The sequence below is a fragment of the Gossypium arboreum genome, chromosome 4 (assembly GCF_025698485.1).
Source record: "Gossypium arboreum isolate Shixiya-1 chromosome 4, ASM2569848v2, whole genome shotgun sequence".
Taxonomy (NCBI): domain Eukaryota; kingdom Viridiplantae; phylum Streptophyta; class Magnoliopsida; order Malvales; family Malvaceae; genus Gossypium; species Gossypium arboreum.
Window position 1 is genome coordinate 60474079 of NC_069073.1, and position 20264 is coordinate 60494342.

The following is a 20264-nucleotide window of genomic DNA, read 5'->3' on the forward strand; positions in this document are numbered from 1 at the left end:
AGACAAACAATGTAGGAAAAAGGACTAAATCAAAAGAGACTAAATAAAAAATAGTTTTAATTTATGGGTTTTTTATATGCTTGGTTGAAAGAATATGAGCATGGTTGATAAGAAAAGTAAATATAATATAACAAAATTTTAAAAGCAAATATAAAAATATTTTAAAGCTTTTAAATATATTTTATAATTTTAAAATTAAAGCTAAAATAACAAATTTTTAAACATTAAGAGCTAAAGTTGTTGCATTTTTAGATTTAATATTAAATTGATAGAACCAGAGGCAAAATTTATTACTAAGTTAATGACAAAATGACTAAAATTTTAATTTCAAAAATTACTAAAATGAACAAAATTCACATTGGTCAAAAATAGAACGAACTGAATAGTTAGATAACTATTCTTATACTGTACATTATATTTTTAATATATGATTACACATTCAGAAATAAATAAAATCAATGGAAGAAAGATGTATTCACATATTACACTTGCTTGCAAATTATATCAAATTAATATCAAAATTATTATTATTTTTGGGTAAATTGCACTATTAGTCACTAAACTATGATTAAATTTTTGTGGTCACTTAACTAAAAAAGTTACAATTTAATCACTGAATTATTCAAACGCTTTTATTTAATTTCCTTGATCAATATATTTATACTAACTAATTAATTTAATTTCATTTTAAACTTCAATTATTTAATTATAATTAATTAAATAATAATTCAGAAAACTTTAAATTAATTCTTAAGTCATTTTATTGTACTTAACATAGCACCTATTTCACTTACTTGATCATTTTAATTATTAACCTCTTTCATTTTCTTTATTCAGTAAAATATTAATTAATAAAATTTTATATGTTGCATTCAATCATCTATTACAGTGCCCCAACGGACACACTTCGTGTTCAAATTGTAAGAATAAAGTGCACAACTGTGGCCCAACATGCCGCCGTGATCTTGGAGATATAAGGTGTTTAGCTTTGGAGGACGTTGCAGAATCGTTGGAGGTTCCTTGTAAATACCAGAATCTTGGATGCCATGATATCTTTCCCTATTACGGAAAGCTTAAGCACGGGCAACACTGTTGGTTTCGTCCCTACAAGGGCCCTTATGCTGCGTCAGATTGCTCCATCACTGGTGACATCCCAACCCTTGTTGCACATCTCAAGGATGATCATAAGGTTGACATGCATGACGGATGCTTCTTCAACCATCGATATGTCAAATCAAATACGCACGAAGTTGAAAGTGCCACATGGATTGCTTACTGTAAGTTTCTTTATTCTACAATACATGGCAACTCAAGTATTTCTATGCTTCTCAAATTATAGTTATTTGTGTTGTGATAAAACATTAAGGTTGTAAAGTGTTACTTGTAGCTATTTTTTTCCTAGTAGTGGAAAATAAAGCGACTACCATACAAGTCACTTGAGTTCTTTACACCAACCAAGGGCATTTTGAGGTTTCTAGTTGGACTTCTAAAAGTTATAGCTAGTACTCCTTTTAAACTGCAAATCTAATGCTTCTGAAAGCATTCCTTTGACTTGATATGAAACCTAACCTTCTTTTTGAACTGCGGTATCCTGCACAGGTGTTCAATTGTTTCGGAAGAAAGTTCTGCTTGCATTTTGAGGCTTTCCAGCTTCGAAGGGCACCTGTCCATATGGCCTTTGTACGTTTGATGGGTGATGATAATGAAGCAAAATGGTTTAGTTACAATTTGGAAGTTAGGGCTAATGGCCGTTAGTTAATATGGCTGGGTGTAACCCGTGTTTAGTCAAATCGGAACAGTGTTTCGAGACAACAAATTTGAAGTTGAAATTATTATTTTATTATTATTTTAATGTCTACAGCATGATAGTGTGATTGTGTGAAAATTTCGTTAAGAAATTTTATTGTTTGGTTGGTCAATTTGATAAAAAAGACTAAATCGCGTAAAGAGTAAAAGTGGAGTTCTAATAGCTAAATGAATTTAATAGCTATAGAACCTTAAAGTTAGGGTCCTTATGTTGTAATTTGACCATTATAATAGGTAATGGACATTTATGGACATAAAACAAGTGAATTTTAATGTTTTAAATCAAGGTTAATTTAGTAATTTAATAAATAAAGGTTAATAAGATAAAACAAAGTTAATTATCATCTTTGTTCTCCATCTTCTAGTCGAAATTAACCTAGGAAGCCATTAACAAAGCTTCAAACATTCGACCAAGCTCTCTAGCTTAATTGTAAGTCCGTTTTCGTCCCGTTTTTAATGATTTCTATGTTTTTGTGATCGTTGTAACTAGTACTAGCTAGCCCAAGGACTATTTTGCAAAACTGTTAAGGATTTAGAAAGTTTCCATTGATGAATAAGCATGTATTTTGATGTTTGATGATAGATTTTGAATGCTTGTTGATAGATATACAAGTTTTGTTAAGTGATTTTTTAGTGAAAATTCAAAATAGGGATTAAATTGAGAAATGTTGAAACTTTATGGTTGAAATGTGAAATAAAGGGAAAATACGGGTTCACACTTTATCTTTCTCAGATAATACCATTTTTGTTTGTTAAGAAGAAAGATGGGTCAATAAGAATGTATATTAACTATCGTCAACTCAACAAGGTTACGATAAAGAATAAGTATCCGTTGTCGAGAATAGATGATTTGTTTGATCAGTTAAAACGTGCAACAATGCTTTCAAAGATTGATTTAAGGTCTGGTTATTATTAGTTGCGAGTTAAAGACTCAGATGTGTCGAAAACTGCATCCAAAACGAGGTACAGACATTATGAATTTCTTATTATGCCTTTTGGACTAACCAATGCTCCTGCCATTTTTATGGATTTGATGAATTGGATATTTAGACCGTATTTAGACATATTTGTTGTTGTGTTCATCGGTGACATTCTGATCTATTCACGTGATGAGTCTGAGCATGCTGAGCACTTGAGGATTGTGTTGCAAACATTGAGAGATAAGCAACTGTATGCTAAATTTAGTAACTGTGAGTTTTGGCTCTGGGAAGTTGGATTTTTGGGACATATTGTCTTAGTGGATGGCATTCGAGTTGATCTGAGTAAGATTTCTGCAGTTATTGACTGGAAACCACCTAGAAATGTATCTGAGGTTAGAAGCTTTTTAGGATTAGCTGGTTATAATTGACGTTTCGTTAAAGGGTTTTCGATGATTGCTATATTGATGACTAGACTGCTACAGAAAGATGTAAAGTTTGAATGGTTTGAGAAATGTCAACAAAGTTTCGATCAATTGAAAATATTGTTAATTGAGGCACCAGTGTTGGTTCAACTTGAGTCGCGTAAAGAATGTAACACCCCGTACCCGAGTCCGTTACCGGAGTCGAACACAAGGTGCACACAGACTTAATTGTTTTCACAGTCCATAAAAAAAATTTCCAGACAAGCTGGTTACTGCATCACTGTTGCCTTAAAAATCATATCTTGAGTTTAAAAACTCGAAAATCAGTTTCATAATTTTTCCCTGAAACTAGACTCATATTTCCATCTACATATTTTTTTCTAGAATTTTTGATCGAGCCAATTAGTACAGTTTATTAGTTAAAGTCTCCCATGTTACAGGGGTCGACTACACTGACCTCCGCGCGTTACAACTTGAATATCTCCCTGTACAGGGCTTCAATACTGATTCCGTTTGTTTCTATAGAAACTAGACTCAAAGAGGAATCTATACATATATGGAATGACTCTTAATTATCTCTGGTTAATTTATAATGAATTTACAAAGTCGGAACAGGGAATCCAGAAACCGTTCTGGCCCTGTTTCACGAATACCTAAATATCTCTTAACATACAACTCATATGACCGTTTCGTTTCTTCCATATGAAAGTAGATTCATCAAGGCTCATTTACATAATTTATTCACTATTTAATTCCATTCCTTCTATTTTTAGTGATTTTTCACATCCACACCACTGCTGCTGTCACCATCTGTTTTCAAGGTAAACTTTACCTATTTCGTGGTTTCCATGGACCAACTAGAGTTTTGTCATACATAGGTCCACATATGATCATATTTAGCCATTCCAAGGGCTGATCATTGCCCAAAACTTCCATTCCAGTCCATAGTCACATCATGAAACCATATATATATACATAAACACAGATGGTCTAATGCCATACTCCACTTCTATGCGCCATTTTCGCATGGCTGTACACACATACATCACAAAAAGTACTCGAAAAACAACAAAGGGTAGTCCTATACATGCCATTTCAAAGCTCAACCAAAATTTGTACCAAAGGGGGCTTTGATAGTGTGGGAGACTTCGACTTCCAAAAATCCCGAGTCCGATAGCTGACGAGCCAAAATCTATAAAACAGAGAACAAAGAAACGGAGTAAGCAATTTATGCTTAGTAAGTTTTGAGCAAGGATTCAGCACAACAAAAGCATAGCATTCATATAGCTAAACGGATAATTTCATATGCACACATTCTCAATATCCTACTTACTTCACATTACCAACCCTTATGTTCATACACAAAAGATCAACTTAGCCAAAGGCCGGTAGCTCGTTTATCAACTGAGCGAATACTTATTTGTAAGGGCTCAACTAATTCAAAGCACATACGAAACATACCTCATTGCTGGAATTTTGCAAGCGTATTAACTGAAATTTTTACAGCAAGATTGCTCATTCCCGAATCACGTACCTTCAAAATTTAACCGGATATAGCGACTCGCTCGATTGTCTTTGGGACATAGCCCGGTTATAGTGATTCGCACAATTGCCTTCGGGAATTAGCCCGGATTTAGTAACTCGCATAAATGCCTTCGTTACTTAACCTGGTTTTGGTAACTCGCACCAATGGCTTCGGGAATTGACCCGGATTTAGTCACTTCGCACAAAAGCCTTCGGGACTTAGCCCGGATATCATTCGAATAACCAAGCACATATATCAACAAATCATAACACATTCTTATTACATTCTCATTACCAAAGCTCAAACACAAGACACTTATCATATTTACAATTTCGGCTCAATAGCCACACACAAACAGCATGATTTCAATTTGCTTAACACATGATCTAATCAAATCATAATCTAAGTTCCATTACTCGAAAACTTACCTCGGATGTTGTCGAATGATTCCGATGGCTATTCGACCACTTTTTCCTTCCCTTTATCGGATTTAGCTCCCTTTGCTCTTGAGCTTAATTTAACAAATAAATTGATTTAATCATTTGAGCATCGAAAGAGGAATTCAAGGTACTTAGCCCACATATTTTCATTAGACATTAAAGTCACATATGTACGAAATCATGAATCAAACTCAACACATTAGTTAGTACTCTCCTTAGCAATTTTCCAAGCCAAGAATAGGCATCAATATGCTTGCCTCTAACCGAATGCATGCACACCAATCCCCTCATGTGGCGAATATGCATGTCCATGTTGAGGCCAATTATACACTTAATACCACACATAAACGGCATACATTTTACTAACTAACGATTCCATATTGTAACTCAATACGCATCAATCATTTACTTCATAACCAAACATCATCATATGAAAATATATACCTTGAGATAGTATATATGTCATACCAATACATCATGTGCAAACATATATATATATATATATATATATGCTAGAGCCGAATCTCAAAATTGATTATAGCTAAACATGAACATAAATCCAAAACACAAATCTTACCTACCATGCAATAAGCATAAATTATACTTATGGATGTACCATGGCGAATACATCACAACACCATACCATTTCAATTTTGGTCATGGTTAAACAAAGAACTTAATGTCTCACTCAAAATGCTAAAAAGAAAGTCCAAGAGCCATCAATCCACCATCACATGTATCATTAGCAAGCTTCATATTTAACATGCAATGGCATTAACACAAAATCCACCTTGGCCGAATACCACCCCCATGACATAGCAAGGATTTGAACCATGGGCTAATAAGAACATCAAGTTAGCAACCAAAAACATGCATGAATCTCATGGCACAACATCAAACATACCTTAATCTTGATACAAGTATGGCCAAACCTCTTCCTAATCCACTTCCAAACCAAACATGAGGCAAGAACTCCCTCCTTCTTCCTTAGAATTTTCAGCCAAGAGAGAATGAAAGGATGAACAAATTTTTTTCTTTTCTTTTCTTCAACTCACGGCAATGGGGGGAATCACACACCTTCTTTCCTTTTTTTTTTTTCTTTATTACCCATACTCATTTCTTTATTTATTCCAACATAAACCACTTACACAACATGTTTCATGACATGTTTTGCCCATAATCCTTGTCATGGCCAGCCACTAGCTATTAGGGGGAAATTTGACATGCAAGTCCTCCTTTGATTACATGCACTATTAGGTCCTTATAGATTAGCCTATCACATTTCAAAAGTGTCACACAAGTCCTAATAACTGAATTCACATGCAATCGACTAAATCGAAGCTCGAAATTTTCACACATTCATAAATACATATTCTAGACAATAAATATTACGTTCAAACATTTCAGTGACTCGATTTAGCGGTCCCGAAACCACTTCCCGACTAGGGTCAATTTTGGGCTGTCACAAAGAATTTGTGATTTATAGTGATGCGCCATTGAACAATTTGGGTTGTGTTTTGATGCAAGAGGGAAAAGTGATAGCTTATGCCTCTAGACAGTTGAAGCAACATGAAAAGAACTATCCGATGCACGATTTAGAATTGGCCGCTATAGCTTTTGCATTGAAAATTTGGCGTCATCATTTGTACGGTGAAAAATACCACATCTTTATTGATCATAAAAGCTTAAAGTATATAATGACTCAAAAGGATTTGAATTTACGACAACGGAGATGGCTCGAGTTATTAAAAGATTACGAGTTAGTGATTGATTATCACCCGGGGAAAGTGAATATAGTCGCTGATGCTTTGAGTAAAAAATCGTTGTTTGCTTTGAGAGCAAGGAATACACAGTTGACATTATCTGATGATGGTTCAATTTTAGTTGAGTTAAAAGCTAAACCAGTATTTCTTCAACAAATTTGCGAAGCTCAGAAATGTGATAGTGAATTGCAAGCTAAAAGAATGCAATGCCAGTTGAATAGTGATTCAGAGTACCAAATTGGATTCGATGATTGTTTGATGTTTCGAGATAGAATCTGTGTACTGAAAAATCCAGAGTTGATTCAGAAAATTTTGCACGAGGCATATAGCAGTAGTTTATCTGTTCACCCGGGGAGTACCAAAATGTATAATGATTTGAAGAAGTCGTATTGGTAGTCAGGTATGAAACAAGGCATTTTTGAGTTTGTATCGAAGTGTTTGATTTGTCAGCAAGTGAAAGCCGAGCATCAAGTGCCTTCGGGTTTGCTTTAGCCTGTGATGATACCGGAGTGGAAATGGGATAGAGTGACTATGGATTTTGTATCGGGATTACTCCTGACTCCTAAAAAGAAAGATACAATTTAGGTTGTCGTTGATCGACTAACGAAATCTACACATTTCATTCTGGTATGTACTGACTATTCACTTGAACGACTAGCTGAGTTGTACATTGCTGAGATTATTAAGTTGCATGGGGTACCAGTTTCGATTATTTCGGATAGAGATCCGAGGTTTACATTACGATTTTGGAAGAAATTGCAAGAAGCTTTAGGTACGAAGTTGAATTTTAGTACAGCTTTTCATCCACAAACTGACAGACAGTCTGAGCGAGTGATGCAAGTTTTAGAGTTAGAAGGCAATTGGGAGAAATATTTATCATTGGTTGAATTCGCGTATAATAATAGTTTTCAATCGAGTATAAAAATGGCATCGTACGAAGCTTTGTATGTCGTAAATGCCAAACACCATTGTACTGGACTGAGCTTAGCGAGAAACATATTCAAGGGGTTGATTTGGTTAGAGAAACCGAAGAGAAAGTGAAAGTAATTCGCGACTGTTTGAAAGTAGCTTAAGATCTTCAGAAGTCGTACGTGGATTTGAAACGAAAAGACATTGAATTTTAGATCAGTGACAAAGTGTTCTTGAAAGTATCTCTGTGAAAGAAAATATTTTGTTTTGGTCGCAAAGGCAAATTGAGTTCGCGATTCATCAGGTTGTATGAGATTATTGAACGAATAGGGCCAGTCGCATATCGACTAGCATTACCGATTGAGCTAGAGAAAATCCATAACGTGTTCCATGTATCGATGTTACATCAATATAGGTTTGATCCATCAAATGTGATTTCTCTGTCAGAGATCAAAATTCAACCCGATATGACGTACAACGAAGAATCGATTAGAATTTTAGTATATGAGGTTAAACAGTTGAGAAATAAAAGCATAACTCTCGTAAAATTACTTTTGAAATGACACGGTGTTGAAGATGCTACGTGGGAGCCCGAGAAATCTATAAGAAAATAGTATCCTAACCTATTCACTGGTAAGATTTTCGGGGACGAAAATCCCTAAGGGGGGAAAGTTGTAACAACCTGTTTTTAATTAAATCAGAACAGTGATTTCGGGACTACAAATATGAAATTGAAATTATTATCTTATTATTATTTTAATGTCTAAAGCATGATAGTGTGATTGTGTGAAAATTTCGTTAAGAAATTTTATTGTTTGGTTGGTCAATTTGATAAAAAGGACTAAATCGCGTAAAGAGTAAAAATGGTGATCTAATAGCTAAAAGTATTTAATAGCTATAGAACCTTAAAGTTAATAGCTATAGAACCTTAAAGTTAGGGTCCTTATGTTGTAATTTGACCATTATAATAGGTAATGGACATTTATGGACATAAAACAAGTGAATTTTAATGTTTTAAATCAAGGTTAATTTAGTAATTTGATAAATAAAGGTTAATAAGATAAAAAAAGTTAATTATCATCTTTGTTCTCCATCTTCTAGCTGAAATTAACCTAGGAAGCCATTAACAAAGCTTCAAACATTCGACCAAGCTCTCTAGCTTAATTGTAAGTCTGTTTTCGTCCCTTTTTTAATGATTTTTATGTTTTTGTGATCGTTGTAACTAGTACTAGCTAGCCCAAGGACTATTTTGCAAAACTGTTAAGGATTTAGAAAGTTTCCATTGATGAATAAGAATGGATTTTGATGTTTGATGATAGATTTTGAATGTTTGTTGATAGATATACAAGTTTTTTTAAGTGATTTTTAGTGAAAATGTAAAATAGGGATTAAATTGAGAAATGTTGAAACTTTGTGGTTGAAATGTGAAATAAATGGAAAATATGGGTTGCTAGGGGCATAATAGTAATTCTTCTAGCATGGGTATTAAGGAAATTTCATAAATTTGTAATTTTTGTGTAAAAGGACTAAATTGTAAAAATGTGAAAGTTTAGGAGAAAATGTGTAAAATAACCCTAACGTGTGTTTTGGATTAAATTGGATAGAGAGATGATTAAATAAGTTAATTTTAAATATATTTATATCAAGAAAAGAGGAATTCAGATTTGGATTGGGGAAAAACGAAAGTTATCGACTAAACGACTTATTTCGTCGTTTCCATGTGACAGCCTTAAAACGACCCTAGTCGAAATGTGGTTTCGGGACCACAAAACCAAGGCATAAAAATAATTTAATATTTATTTTATTGCCTATAATGTGTGTTAACTCATGTGTGATATTTTTTATGCTTTGATTTAGAATTATAGATGTGAATTTCACTAGAAAGGACCTAGTAATAAACTTTGAAAGTATGAGGGGAAATGTGTGATGACTAATTAAAGGATGCATGCAAAACAATGGACTTGCATGTCAAATTCCCCCCCCCCATAGCTAGTGGCCGGCCATGACAAGGATTTATGGGCAAAAATCATGTCATGAAACATGTTTGGTAAATGGGTTATGATGGAAAGAATAAAATAAGGGTATGGAATAAACAATTAATGTTAGTAGATGAGAAACAAAAAAAAAAGTGTCCATCTTCCTCCATAGCTTGGCCGAATGTCCTAAAGAAAGAAAGAAAAAATTTTGTTCATCTCTTTTCACTCTCTTGTTGGCCGAAAATACTAAGGATAAGGAAGGAGTTTTGCTTCATACTTGGTTTGGAAGAGGATTAGGAAGAGGTTGGCAAAACTTGCATCAAGATTAAGGTATGTTTGAGGTTCATGCATGTTTTAGTTGCTAGCTTAATGTTCTTGTTAGCCCATGGTTCAAATCCTTGCTATGTCATGGGAATGAAATTCGCCAAAGTGAATGTGGTGTTAATGCCATTGCATGTTAAATAACAAGCTTGAAAGTGATACATGTGATGGAGGATTGAAGATTCTTAGATTTTTTTTTAGCATTTTTTGAATGAGATACTAAGTTCTTTGTTTCACCATGACCAAATTGAAATGGTGTGGTGTTGTGGTATTCGCCATGATATATCCATAAGTATAATTCATGCATGTTGCATGGTGAGTAAGATTTAAGCTTTGGAAATGTGTATATATTTGGATATAAGCCACTTGAGAATTCGCCCTTGCACCTACATGAATATATGTTTGCACATGATGGATTGGTATGACATATATACTAATTCAAAGTGTATATTTGCTTGTGATGATGTGTTGATTATGAAGTAAATAAGAGATGTGCAATGAATTACGATATGTAATGTGTTAGTAGTAAAATGTATGCTGTTTTTTTTTGTGTGGTATTAAGTGTATATTCGCCACATGAGGGTAATTAGTGTGCATGCATTCGGTTTGAGGCAAGCATATTGATGCCTATTCTTGGCTTAGAAAATTCGCTAAGAGGAATATTAACTAATGTGTTGAGTTCGATTTATGATTTCGTACATATGCAACTTTGATGCCTAATGTATATAAGGGCCAAGTACTTTGAACTTCACGTTGATGTTTGAATGTATTGAATTGCTTGTTGTGATGTAAAATGTGCATGACCATTGTGTATTTGAGCTAAAGGATGGCCATATGACCATTTACACTCCTTGTCATATTCGCCATAAGCTATCATGATGAGATTTTAATAAGTTAAATTTGTGTGAATTAGCTCAAGAGCAAAGGGAGCTAAATCCGATAAAGGGAAGGAAAAAGTAGTTGAATAGCCGTCGAAATCGCTCGACAACATCCGAGGTAAGTCTTGAGTGATGACCCTACTTGAATTATATCAAAATTATGCTCCTTGTTTGTGTGGCCATTGAGCCGAAATAGTAAAGGTTGATAAATATTTTGTGTTAGAGCTTTAGTAACGAAAATGAACTATGGACGTGTCTTGAATATTGATATATGTGTAAGTGAACATTGGAAATATATCCGGGCTAAGACCAAAGGCATTCGTATGAGTTGATATATCCGGCTAAGACCAAGGCATTCGTGCGAGTTGATATATCCGGGCTAAGACCAAGGCATTCGTGCGAGTTGATATATCCGGCTAAGACCAAGGCCTTTGTGCAAGTCACCAAATCCGGTTATGACCAAGGCAATCGTCTTGAGTCGCTATATCCGGTTAAATCCGAAAGTATGTGATTCGAAGTGAGCAATCTTGCTGTGAAAATTTCAGCTTATACACTTGTGAAAATTCCAGCAATGAGGTATGTTTGTATGTGCTTGTACTAATTGAATTCTTACAAGTAAGTATGCGCTAAGTTGATAACGAGCTACCGCCTTGGGCTAAGTTGTTCTTTTGTGTATGAACATAAGGGTCGGTGATGTGAAATAAGTATGAGTATGGGAATGTGAATTAGTAAAGTGGTTTAATTAGCCATGTGAATAAAATACCTTAGTCAAAGCTGATTTCATTGCTTGAGACTTACTAAGCATTAAAATGCTTACCCGTTGCTTTGGCTCTCTGTTTTATAGGTTTCGCCGTTAGCTATCGGATTCGGGATCAAAGAAGTCAAGTCATCCACACTATCGAAGCCCCATTTTGGTACAAATTTTGGTTGAACTTTGAAATGGCATGTATAGGACCATCCTTTGTTGAAGGTCATGTACCTTCGGTTTGTGTAAACTTGGATAGCCATGCGAAAATGGCTTATATACGCTTTTAGCATAGAACTATAATCGTTTGTATGTTGACCCTTATGAGGTATGGAATTATTTTGAAACGATTAGCCATTGGAATGGTTAATCATGATCACGCTTTGTGCTATGTATGTAAAAAGGGCCAATTGAATCATGGAAAGTATGAAATAGGTAAAGCCTACTAAAGGCAGATGCTGACAGCAGCAGTGACGTGGATGTGAAAAATCACTAAAAATAGTAGGAATGGTATTAAATAGCAAATAAATTATGTAAGTGTACCTTGATGAATCTACTTTCATATGGAAGAAACGAAATGGTCATATGAGTTATAAGTTAACAGATTTTAAAGTTCTTGTGAAATAGGGCCAGAACGGTTTCTGGATCCCCTGTTCCAACTTTGGAAAATCATTGTAAATTAACCAGAGATAATTAGGAGTCATTCCATATATGTGTAGATTCCTCTCTGAGTCTAGTTTCTATAGAAACAAACGGCATCAGTATTGAAGCCCTGTACAGGAGATATCCAATTCGTAACGCACAAAGGTCAGTGTAGTCGATCCCTACAACAGGCGAGACTTTAACTAATAAACTGTACTAATTGGCTCGACCAAAATTCTAGAAAAAATATGTAGATGGACATATGAGTCTAGTTTCAGGAAAAATTTACGGAACTGATTTTCGAGTTGTAAAACTCAAGTTATGAATTTTGGAGCGACTAGTACTCAGATTGGCAGCTTGTCTGAAAATTGTCAATAAGTGGGTTGAAGTCTGTTAACACCTTGCGTTCGACTCCGGCGACGGTCTCGGGTTCGGGGTGTTACATTCCACATTCGAGGTAAGTTCGTATGTGATAAATATCAATACAAATGTATTTCATGTTGCTTTGATATTGCATAAATTCTGAATACGAGACTATGGATATGAACGATAGTGATTCGACGACGATTTGACATTCGAAATTCCGGTTGAACCTTAAGAAGAGTTTAGGATGCTAGTGACATGTCATTAGGGGATACATTAAGTTGGCTTCGGGCCATGGTATAGCACTTTAGGTGCAAGTTATACCGATTTGGCTTTGGGCCATGATATCAGTACTTCGAAGATAAGTTACCTTGATTTGGCTATGGGCCATGGTATAAATACTTATCATGTGAGACCCTTGAGTATCCGACTTCTATTTCGAATGGTTCAATGGGTAAATGAAAGACGAGAATGTGTATGAGGTTAGTACGAGATGGTACAAGTATGTGCATAAATCATATTAGCTTTGAATCGAAGAAATGGTGAATAAAGTATATAGTTTTGTGAATGAGTAATTGAGGGTTGTTTAGTTGATGTGAATTCTTATACTTATGATCAATTGTTGAATTATGTGTTTATTATTATATTGAATTTATGTCATACGAGCTTACTAAGCTTTATAGCTTACATTGTTTATTTTTTTATGTTTTATAATGAATTTAAAGCTAGCTCAGATTTGGGGATCGTCGGAGACATCATTACACTATCCACCTATCTCTCAGTACCTGTGACAGCCCTAAATTGACCCTAGTCGGGAAGTGGTTTCGGGACCACAAAACCGAGTCATAAAAATAATTAACCGTTATTTTCTATGCTTATTGTGCGTGAACATGCATGTGTGAAAGTTCCAATCTTTAATTTATTCATTTGAATGTGAATTTATTTAATAGGACTTATATGAGACATTTTTAAAATGTGATAGGTAAATGTGTAAGGGTCTATTAATGCATGTTATAAAAGTATGGACTTGCATGTCAAATTGTCCATTTTAGTTAGTGGCCGGCCATGTTGTTAATTATTATATAACATATATATATATATATATATATATATATATATATTAGCATTATATCTATTATATGGTTTTATAATATAGAATAAGGTTATTAAAGATAGAAAATGGGTGAAGAAAAAAAAAGAAGAAGAATTCATCTTTACTTCCTTCTAGCCGAAAATAAGAGAGCAAGAGAGGAAATAGCTTAAGTCTTTCGGTCACCTTTGAGCTGGAAATTAAGGTAAGAAATTCAAGTTAGTTTTCTTTTTAAATCTTAGCATAGTTTAAGCTAGATCCTAAGTTCCTTACTTAGCCCATGCCAAAATTTTGAAGTTGATGGTGATATGAACATTCAACTATGGAAGATGTTAAAGAGAATGGTTGTAATGTTATATATATTTTGATAGTATATTAGATGGTTTGAGATTTGAGCTAGTTACATGTGCTATTATGAAGATTTATGGATGTTTTAGAATCGGCATAAGTGTTTTAGTCATTAATATATATATATTGCCGAATGTATGCTTAAGGAATTGGTTAAGTACATTGTTGTTAAATGCTTGTTGTTTTTGTATAATTGTTGCCTAGCTACTAAATGAACTTAGGGTATTATAGATAAGTTTGAGAGTGGCATAATTGAAATGAAGTTGGCTTGTGCCGAATGTGATTTTAGTGCATGAATTAGGAGTTTAATTTCATTCGATAACTCATACCAAATTGGGAGATAGTATTAAACAATAGTATTATTTGTTAAATAATTGAAGTGAGCTTTGAATGGCTGTTTTGCTTATAATGGCCGAATGTGAACTTAAGTTTTGAATTACAATTGAAGCTTGTTAGTCAGTTGATGATGTCCTTTGATAGCCCTTTTTATATTCGGCCATTGTTAAGGAATTTTGAATTGGTTATAAATTTCTATGTTTTAATTAGCAAATTGAATTATTGAAGGTTGAGCTAATTATATATGATGATATGCTCTAAACTCAAATGTTAAGTTCTTAAGTGTTTGGACTTGGAAATTTAAGAGCAAATTGTAATAATCGCTTAGGACAAGAAGAGTAGCGTGATTTTTGAAAATCACCATAAATTGTTGGAGTGGAATTAGAGACTGAATAAAATATGTAATCAAAGCTCAATGAGTCTAGTTTCTTATAAAATAAACAGTACAAGCAAACGAATTTGCTATAGAGAGATATTTAAAGTTGTGTGTGACAAAGTGTCGAATGAATCCAAATCCCTGCTCGCTTTTTAGAAAATCATTATAAATAGTAAAAAAATTTATAAGATAAAATTTATATTATTAGACTCCTTAATGAGTTCAAATGAAATAAACAAGAACATATTTTGAAATCTGTACAATGAGAAATTTGATTCGTAATGAAGAGTGGTCAGTATAGTCAAATAGTGAAATAGGGGAAACTTTAAGAAAATTATGGTTTTGATTGGCCAAACCAAAAATCCTGAAAATTTTATGGATAAAAGGTAAATGAGTCTATTTTCAAGGAAAATTTATGGAAATTGATTTAGAGTTTTGTACCTCCAGTTATAAATAATTTAATGACTGTTGCTTAGGAAGTCAGCTTATAGTGAAATTGTGATTATATTGTAAACATTGATAAAAAAATTTTGCTAATAAATTGCTTATTGATTTCTTATAAGCTTACTATAATCAGATGTGTGAAATTGAATATATATATATTATATTCTGAAAATAATATTTGAATAGTCGATTAATGATTAGTTTAAAATTTGTTGAATTAAAGCTCAAGAGCATAGGAGGGCAACTTCGAATAAGGGAAAAGAGAAAGTAACTGAGTAACCATTTCGCAACTGTTCAAATATATCCGAGTTAAGTTTTAATTAGTTTCCTTTAGCAGAGTATAGTAGGTAAATTGTGATCTTTGGCTTGCACTTGAATTAAGATGTATAATAGATAATGCATGTATATGACTTATAGTTTGATGGCCACTTTGAATTTAAGATTAAATGATGAATAGAATGAGCGATATGAGATATAACCATTGAGCTGAAATGTGAATGATGATGTGCGTATCGAGTTTATACTCGAATGTACTATACGACTATTAAGTGATAAGGTGACTAACATGTGTTATGATCAAATGAGTATGAGATTGGAAATATCCGGACATGAGATCCGCAGGCTATATGCTAGAAATATATCCGGACATGAGATCCGCAGACTATATGCTAGAAATATATCCGGACTTGAGGTCTGCAGCTACGTCTTTGGGAAAATATCCGGTTAAAGACCCGAGCTTGCGCTTAGTAATGTATTCGAGCTCTAAGATTTGATGAACCGATGCCAGTAAGTTAAATAAGATTTCGACTTTGAATATCAGTGGTAAACATCGTTACGTAAGTATTATATGTTTTACATGTTAAGGTTCGTGTTATGTGCTTATATTTGAATTGATTTTTTTAAGTGATTTAATAGCATCAAAGCATGAAATATATATATATATATGTGTGTGTGTGAATGAATTCGGTATTTAAGGATAAGACAATAATATAATTGGTTAATGTAAGTCTCCATATGAAAGAATGTGATTAAAGGTATTAGTATAATCTATGTAAATAGTGAAATATGTGCAAGAAGTCTTGTGTATGCATACATACATATTCGGCCAAGGGGTTTGTAACTAATGTACTGATGTATATTTGGTCAAGTGAATTACAATTAGAATACAAGTTTTGTGATACTCAATGTTCAATTTTAATGATGAGCATTAATAGTATGAATTGCTTAAAACTTACTAAGCCTCAAAAGCTTACTCTGTTTCTTATTTCTTTGTTTTATAGATTGTTGATTTTGGCTATCGACTCGGGGATCGTCAGCAGTTCTTCATACTATCGATCTTTTTGGTACAGTTATATTTTGGACTCGATATGGCATGTATAGGTTGGATTGTTGACACAAAAAAACAAAAAAATATGTTTTGAAATTGTAATTATCTTGGCCGTATGAAAATGGCACTTATGACTTATAAATTTGTATGTATTCAGTTCGATTTATACTTGTGTTGGTAGATTATGTGATTGAAATTAAATGTTTAGCTTGGTAATACCTCATAGCCTATACCGGCGATCGGACACGGGCTAGGGGTGTTACAGTACCTATGAACTTGGTATTTTAAGTATATGGCATGTATAAGGACTTTGGTCATTTTGGTTATGATTTGATAATGATTTTGGCCAAATGAATTGGCTTGTAAATGTATATGTTTCGATATGTATGAATAGCCATGAGTGATGACATATTTTGGTCTATCTTGGTATGTTGAATCATATATATATGTTATTGTCTTGTGAATTGAGTTGGTTGATGGTTGTGTGATGATTGTTGATAATAGGTATTATGAATGTTTAATTGATGATTTGTGAATGTTGGTATGCTTGTGAAATTAGGCCAAATAATGCATATTTGAGTTTGATCATTTTGATGTTTGAAGTAATTTATATTTGGTATGAACTAAATGGAAAATTGGAATATTGTGTGTCTTGTATATTGTTGGCATTGATATGGTTTAAATGATACTTGGTTGAAGTGATTTAATGCCTATTATGCCTTGTGTTGGTGCTTTGGATTGTGATGTAGGTGTGTGACAATTTGGGTGGCAAAATGGCTTGGTAAATAGCCTATTTTTGTCCACACGGGCAGAGACACTGGCGTATGTCTCAGCTGTGTGTGACACACGGTCATGTACATGGCTGTGTGTCCCCTGGTGTTGATTTTGAAATTAAGTAAATATGCTCCACATGGCCTCACAAACGGGCGTGTGACTTGGCCGTGTGGCATAAGTTAGTATACCCTACAAGTTTGGCACGGCCTAGCACACGACCTGGCACATGGGCGTGTGTGGCCATTTTTAGGGCACACGGGTTAGCCACACGGGAGTGTGTGTTGGCCGTGTGACCCAAGTCAGAGAGTTACAAGGGGTCGGGACGGGCTGCGACACGACCATGTGCTCCCATTTTGAATGTCCACACAGCCTATGACACACACGGCCTGGCCACACGGGCGTGTGTTCTCTGTTTTGAGAAAAACTTTCTAAGTTTCGTGAAAGTTTCTTAAGTTATCAATTTAGTCCCGAACCACTCCTAATTTATGTTTAGGGCCTAGTAGGCTAGTATTAGGGACAATTTGATTGATATTAATTGATGAATGCATGAATTGATTAAATATATGTGAAAAGTATGTATAATTGTGTTGTAGGTCCAGTAATGCTTTGTAACTCTATTCCGACATTGAATATGTATGAGGGTGTTACACAGGGGATTCCAAGGAGCATCCGAGACAGTAGCAGGAAAGTTCGTGAGAGTCTGGATGGACCTGTAATCCAAAGAAACCTAACTCTATTTTTTCTAGTAGTGAGAGACGAGAGCTGAAGTTGAGGGTAACTGGTCGTAAATGGAAAGAAGAATTAGATAGGAAAACCGATGGAGAATCGAAGATATTTTATACAGTTTTAGATAAATTCAGTTTAATTGGCAAACAAATGAAGTTTTTATCTTTTCAATCGGAGCTTTCTTTTGTATTTACTTCCGACTAATCCCTCTACCGACTATGGTCCCTTTCTTTTAAATGGTTAATGTAGGAGATGATGATTTATACGAGTCATATTTGGTTGCTCGAAATTTAATGTAGCAACATCCCTTTTCCATCCTTAAATTGTACATTTTGCCTTTAGTTATCTATTTTTTTCCCGCTTTTCCTTAATAGTGGAAAGAATGAAAAAAAGAAATTGGATTTAATCTTTAAAATACAAGAACAATGCCCTTTTTAACAGGTCATATCTCAACCATGAAACCTCGATCAGTTTACAATGGAAAAACACTGAAAGTTTGTAATGGTAATTTGCCATGCATGATGCTTGATTCGGTGGTCGTCATGTCTATAACAAATTTTGTCTCAACTCCAAAAGAATGATCATTGACCTCCGTGTTATTTTCCTATGGATACACTAGATTCATTGGCCTCATGGTTTTGTGAATATTTATATCTTGAATTGAATTTAATACATAACTAATGGTTTATTTATATCTCTTAGTTTATCACACATTGTAAGTAAAAGAGATTATACAAGAAATTTTTTTAAAAATAATTCATTTAATAAACAATTATGACTATAATGTTGAAATGATAAAGTTGAGTTATTAAAAATAATAATGGTTTGAGTTTGAATCCACATGTACAAATATTATTTTAATTTTTATAAGAAAAATAAAATTATTCTCAAAATAATATCTATTGCTTTGTAAAAATAAAAACTTTATAAAATTTTCGTGTAACACTAACTTAATGATAGTATAGGTGATATCCTCACTCCAATAAAAACTTATATCATTTATATTCTAAAATCCACTTTTATTCCAAATGGCATATACACACCACCATTACCTTGTGTTAAGGAATTAGTTTGGTTAAACTGATGTTAGCTATTAGGCAGTTAGTTGTTAGGTTGCTGCATTTAGTTGTTAGTCGTTAGTCAAGTTTGTTAGTTAGGTAATTCTGTTAACAGTTTGTAACTAAGTTCTTTTTAGTTAATGGATCAGTTTTTAGTGTTGAAACCTTAGTTGCTTCATTAACTAGCTTTGTATAAATATCAAGGTTCGATCCTTATGGATTATTAGAGTCTATTCAATAAAATAAATAGACCAGTTCTGTTTCTTACTTTTTTTCATTTCTGGTTTTTATTTCTCTTCTTATGTTGGTTTGATTGTTTCTAACATGGTACCAGAACCAATATTTTTGTGATGTGCGAGATGTTAATTGTTGATTGGAAGGTTTGCTATAAGGAGTAATAGTTGCAGGTTCAAGTGTTGGTCTTCATGGCTCTAATGGTGGTCTCGAAGAACGATAGTAGTCAACATTAATCTTCAAATGTTGATGAGTAGGTGTATTTAACTCATTCAGAAATAGGTTCTTGTTCACCTCATTCAGAAATAGGTTCTTGTGTAGCTGGAAAGAGAATTCAGTAGTTTCCAAAGCATGAAATTTTTAAACTAAGTGAAAATAATTTTCTTTTGTGAAAAAATCAGATAATGTTGATTCTTGAGGGATATAACTTGCAAGGGTATGTTTTGGGGACCATTAGTGTTCCTTCTCAGTTTGTGGTTGATAAAGATGACAAGTTAGTAGATAAACTTGATTTTCTAATGCATAGACAACAGGATAAGCTATTGGCATCATGGCTCTTGTCGACTATGTGTGATGGGGTGCTTGTCTACCTAACTAGTGCCAACATTAGCTTTGATGTATAAGCTACTCTTGAAAAGCGGTTTGACACTAAGTCTAACATTAAGCTCTCAAGCTTTAGTTATACACTTTATTCTAGAAAAAAAAGGACAACTGACTATTAAAGAATAATTATCCAAGATTAAAGGCATGTGTGATCTTCTAACTGCAGCTGACAGTGTGGTGTTTGGACACGAGCATATCAATACCATTCTTATAGGACTCTCAGTTGAGTATGAGTCAC

At 33.8% G+C, this 20264-nt stretch overlaps 1 pseudogene; it reads left to right on the forward strand.

Moving 5' to 3' along the window:
• Positions 1-883: 883 nt before the first annotated feature.
• On the forward strand, positions 884-20021 carry LOC108459189 (E3 ubiquitin-protein ligase SINAT2-like; annotated as a pseudogene).
• The last annotated feature ends 243 nt before the right edge of the window (positions 20022-20264 follow it).